This window comes from Magnolia sinica, chromosome 6 (assembly GCF_029962835.1).
Source record: "Magnolia sinica isolate HGM2019 chromosome 6, MsV1, whole genome shotgun sequence".
Lineage (NCBI taxonomy): Eukaryota > Viridiplantae > Streptophyta > Magnoliopsida > Magnoliales > Magnoliaceae > Magnolia > Magnolia sinica.
Window position 1 is genome coordinate 27,715,187 of NC_080578.1, and position 6,344 is coordinate 27,721,530.

Below are 6,344 nucleotides of genomic sequence, written 5' to 3' on the forward strand. Positions count from 1 at the left end.
ACTTAACCTGGTGACATGTTGATACTCTAGGGACTTACCACTTATATGCTTATATGTACTTATCACAGTCTTCTACTTATGTAATTTAACTATCCATGGAGTATGATATGTTGATTTGGTATAATCCCACTCATGTTTAATGTACTAATACGGACAACATTTAATGATCATTATCTATCTTGCATAAGTGATGTGTTAGAACTCGGGAGTTGGGATCCTGCTCGACCCCCGATTTTCAGGGCGTTACAGGCCCATAGTGATGTGTATTAAGCCCATGTGATACGGTCCATAGTGATGTGTATTAGGCCCATGTGAGCGGGCCGTAATGATGTGTTTTAGGCCCGTGTGAGGGGCCCATAGTGATGTGTATTAGGCCCGTGTGATGCGGCCCGATGTATTATATATGAGGCCCATATGATGAGGCCCGATGTGATGTATAAGGCCCATGTGATGCAGCCAACTTGATATATGAGCCCTTGTGTAAGGCCCATTGAGATTGTATGTGGCCCATTGAGATTGTATGTGGCTCATCGTGATTGTATGTAGCCCATTGTGATTGTATGGGGCCCGTTGTGATGTAATTGTGGCCATTGATGGGGCCCGATGTGATGTATTTATGATCTAGTGTGATGTATATTAGGCCCTTGTGTGAGGCCATGGATCCACTATATGTTTGGCCTTATGTGGGCCACTCCTTGGGAGCAATGTTGGTTAAATTCCACATTGATGGGCAATGATGGTTAAATGTCCACATTGTGACCTTCCCTTAGGCCCTTTGTTAGGCCGATTCTGATTGTTAAGGCCGATTTAGATTTTTGAGGCCAATTCTGATTGTCAACGCCAATTTCGATTATCGAGGCCGATTTCGATTGTTGAGGCCGATTCTGATTGTTAAGGCCAATTCCGATTGTCGAGGCTAATTCCAATTATTGAGGCCGATTATCGAGGCCGATTCCAATTGTCAAGGCCGATTCCGATTATCGAGGCTGATCCCGATTGTTGAGGCCAATTATCAAGGGCGATTTTAAATGTCGAGGCCAATTATCAATGCCAATTATCAATACCGATTATCAGCATGTGATAGCATGACATCATAATACATGCCCATAAGCATCATCTATATGTTTTGTTATGAGATGTGATTGACCATTGCATATGTCATTAGGCAGGTTATTTATGGGACTCCCTAATAGGCGGAGTTGCCCCACATGAGCGCGCGGTATGCGTAAGTTTGATGCATGGCTGTTTCACACCCCAAGTATAGGGTTGTGATGTAGTAATAATCTTGGTAAGACTGAGGTCGAATCCACAGGGACTAAAATCTGTACGCAATCTGAAAAGAACTCGAACTAGAACTAGGATAAGATGAAATTTAAATTGGGTAAAATGAAGGGAATAATTGTGAATAGATTAATTAAAAAACTAATAAAAATAAAGGTGGGAACTAGGGTGCCAAGGATCCACTTGTAGCAATTGGGAAGCTACCTTGCATAATTCAAGGATACAACTGGAATCAGAGTCCTATCTTATCCAGTTGGTAAAAAGAGATTTGTTAAATCTCTGAATGTCTTATGGATCTAATCATCAATATAAACGATTGGTGCAGATTTGGAAGTGATTCAGTCACCTAACCATGCCCAGGAGACTATGGCAAACAACAACAATTTACTAATCTCACAGCTAATCATGAGAGAATTGTGAAAGTTAGGAAGGGTTCCATCACCCAACCATGCCCATGAGATGATGATGAACAATAGGGTTCTCAAGTTCACAATCTCAAAACATGAAAAGTGAATATCTCAAGCTATCACAGATCTATTGTAATTTGAGTCACAACAAACCATTAAAACTAAAAACATTCCTCAATAATCAAACTAGAATCCATAAGGTGCAACCAGAGATGAATCAAAACAAGGCCAACATCCTAGTCACGCTACAAGCTTCACCTCCTAGCCCTAGCTAAGAGGTTTAGCCAGACATGATTAGGCTAAGATCTTTAAACAAATTCATTGGAAAAGAAAGAAAGAAAATAAAGAAGAGAAAGGACAATTGAAACCGTCTACACCGTCCTCTCTCTCTCTCACGTCAAGATATGGATCTCATGCCCAAAAATGCCTCCACGGCTGCACGTTGCCATCCAAGCTTCCTCACGTCCTAGAGTCCCCACGTCTAAGGATATCCCCCAAGCTCTCTCTCTTCTCTCCTTTTATAAGCAGCAAGGAGATTGGTCGATTTGCTGGAGTACGAAAGCAGATGTGGTGGAGAAGGTGTGCGCAGTAACCTCCTTTCGCGAAAACGCAAAGTTTTCTTGCATTTGGAATCCGTTTTTGGCAAGAGGAGCGCTGAAAAACCCAGTTTTTCTCCATGTCTAGGGTCGTGGACCCCTTGCTGAACTTCTGGACGGTTCAAATCTACCGTCTGATCAGGTCCATGATCACAAAAGGACTGTGAAAATCAGACTGCGTTTGAGTTACACAGGTGGCTGCGCTGACCTCTGTGTGGCCCACCTATGACAATTTTTTAATGAATCAGGGCCGTTCATTGGCCTCGTAGGGTCGATTCAGGCCACGGGTAGAAGTTTGAACTTCATCAGAGTTTTGGTGGGCCACCACGCTGATCAATGTGCAGTGAAAGATCTGGACTATGCACTCTTATTCTTGTGCATGGATGGATGGAAAGGATCAGGGTGTGGTCAATTTCTCCCCCTGAGTACGTTGGATGGTTCAGATCATCCATCTAGATGATGAATGTGAGCCACACATCCTCCCAACGGACGGTAGTCGTGAGCTCTATTCTTACTTAAACAGAAGCGATGATGTGTTCAAATCCACACTTTTAGTACCATTTTTCAGTCCAGGCTCCTAAATACACCCTGCATCACAAACATGATAAAATTGGGTTATTAAACAGTACCATGTTCGTAAATCCAGGCAATAACTGGGGTCTGATATGCAATATTAACCCTCAACAATGGCTGGTTGATATGACTCATGCATCTCTCATTTGTGTGATGTGACTACTGTACGTCTTAATGATATTAGGGTTGTAACCTTCACAGGTATATTGTGGATAGCCAAATGGGACACCAGAAATGTTTAGTTCTAGCATATGGGCACTTTGGATGTCCATAAGGTGAAAGTCTTTAAAACTCCCATGGTCAGGAGATGCTCGAACGTCTAAACCGAGTGGATATACATGAGCGCCCAAGTGCTGAATACCAGTAGGCCGCGTCTCCCACTATTTCGTAGTTGGTTAGAAGGGGGTGTGGCCTTACCTGTCCGATTCGTAGTGGGCAAAACTAGGCTGAGTTTGACCAACTCATTAATGGGTCTGCTATTGACGTGCCAGGTAAGTATTGGCTGACTACTGGCTAGGAAGATAGCGAGGTCTCTTCCACTCACCTGGTTGCGCGCTAAAAGGCGGTAATTTGGCTTGGAGTGTACTAGACCCCGGTGATGATCCTAGAGATGTACAGTACTGATACGTGGACTTATTGAGCAAGAGTTGCATACTCATTTATTCACTCATTATCCACTTGGGCTGGTGGTGCGTAACTAATTATTGTGTACCTTCGCATGGCCAGAATTTCAGTTGGGTGCGCGACTAACCTGAGATTAAGAGTCTACCACATTGAGTCTGGCTATCCAAATTTAGGTATGGGACTGGTTTGGAAAGAAGTCTCTTGTGATGGACTTCATAGCCTGCAATACTATGTACTATTATTCCGACTTCACTCCAGCTTGATCATTTCATTCGCACCGCATATTACATTGCATCCTCGACATCTGATATTTGGTTCACTATGTCTCCGCATTACATAGCTGATCTACATTGCTTCCTCACTATAGATATTGGCCTATTATGTTTTTACATTGCATACCCTTGTTATGCCTGGTAGCATTCAGGCCTTGCATCGCATAGCCTTGGTACGGCTGATAGCATTCATGAACTTATCAGTATTTTTCCGTTTACTTTGATATTGTGAGATTCATGACCTTGCCAGTATTTCCGATGTTGTATCATTTATGGCATTATTTGTGTACTTGGCACTTATCTTGCACACATACTTTCACTACCCTCTAAGCTTTTTATAAGCTTATGCACGATAAATGCGTGCAGGTGGCGTTAGGTTGTAGCAACGTTGAGCTTGGAGCATGCAGCGGACTTCTGGAGCTTTGATTTCGATATATGTATTTCCCTTTCAGCATTATATTCAAATGCTTATATTAGTGGATATGTGATGATGATGTTGCCTTTATGATTTGGGTACACTTGTGGTTATGCTTCTAATGAGATAATTGTACGTTGAAAATCCTCCTTGTAGGATCATAGGATCGGAATCTGGTGTATGGGCGCTGGTTTTCGAGAATGGGGTACTACAGAGGCTGTCGGCACCGAATTCGGCAATCAAAAATTTTATGAGCCCGATTTCCAAGTTTGGGGCGCGACAACAGGGGTGCCCAACGACCTATCTAGTACGTAAGCAGTGTAATGGCCAATGCCGAGATGTGCTACCTTGAGATAAAGAAGATGGCCCTAGCTCTATTCACGTCATTCAAATGACTCAGGCCCTACTTCCATGCCCATGCCATCGTCATCCTAACTAATCATCCCCTACATCAGGTGCTACAAAAACCAGAAACTTTGGGTCGGCTTGCCAAGTTAGCAATCGAGCTTAACAAGTTCGACATCAGCTATCGACCTAGGACAGCTATTAAGGGGCAAGCCATGGCCAACTTCATCGACAAGTTCACCTATCCTTTAGGCGTTTCGCCCACAGATGAAGGGAAAGAGCAGAGGCCAACAACGCCGACATGGATACTCTATATAAATGGGTCCTCGAATACAAAAGGAAGCAAGGTGGGGTTAATCCTGACCTCCCTCGACCAGGTCAAGATCGAGTATGCTATACAATTTGGCTTCTGAGCTTTCGACAATGAGGCAGAATACGAGGCACACTTAGCAGGCCTATAGCTAACTAAGACAATGTAAGCCTAGAAGCTGTGAATATACAGTGACTTACAACTAGTGGTCAACCAAGTGACCATTGAATACCAATCCAAGGGTGAGAAAATGATCGTCTATCTAAGTATAGTTTGCGACTTACTCTAGAAATTTGAAGGGCACGAAATCATATAAGTCCTGAGGTCCAAGAACACCAATATAGATTCTCTCACTAAGCTGGTCTCAGCCATCAATCCGACCTTGCTAAGACTGTCCTGATTGAGTTCTTGCCAAAACTAGGCATCAGTCATCCCGAGTTGAAATAGGCCCTCTCAGTTAGTGGAGCATAGAGCTGAATGGACCTGATTGTAAGTTACTTGCAACAAGAGGAGCTGCCCGAAGACAAGTAAGAAGCATGGAAAATTAGGTACCGATCTGCTTAGTACACCATACTGAGAAATATCTTATATAAAAAGGGTTCTCGTGACCCTACTCTAGGTGCTTACAACTGGGAAGAGGTCGAGTATGTCTTGAGGAAAATCCACGAAGGTGTCTGTGGAAACCACTTGGGAGGGAGAGCCTTAGCACACAAAGCAGTCTGACAAGGGTATTACTGGCCCGCCATGGATGAAGATGCCAAACAATTTGTAAGGACGTGCAACAAGTATCAGTGGTTCACGACAGCATCGCGACAACCACAGAGCATCTTACACCAATGAACAGTCCTTAGCCCTTTGCTCAATGGGAGGTCTACATCATTAGGCCCTTCCCCCACGAGTAAGGAGTAGATCAAGTTCTCCATCATCGTTGTCGACATCACTACGCCCTTGTCCAAGGCTGAGCTCCTATCTCAAATCACTAAGCAGAAGATGACCGACTTCATCTATAGATTCAACATACCCCACACCATTGTTACCGACAATGGCATGCACTTCGGCAATGCTAGGTTTTGAGGATTGCAAGAAGCTTGGCTTTCACAATGCTTTTGCCTCACCTCGGCACCCTCAAGCCAATGATCAAGTGGAGGCGATCAATAATCGTCGAGGGTTACTTCAAGACCAAGGCCAAAAGGTTTAAGGGGGCATGGACAGAAGAGTCACTACACATCTTATGGGCATATCGGACTACAGCTCAGACGACTACCGATGAGAAACCCTTCTAGTTGGCCTTCCGTGCCAAGGCAGTAGTCCCAATAGAGATTGGAATGCCCTCATGCCAAATTGAGTTATTCGACCAAAAGAGAATGAGAAATAGATGCTATTGAGTCTCGACCTGCTTGAAGAATTCAAAGGCACTGCACAAGTGAAGATTGCCGCCTATTAGCAGAGAACTTCTCGGAAATACAACTCAAGAGTGAAGCAGTGAAGCTTCAGGGTATGAGAGTTAGTGCTTTGAGAGGT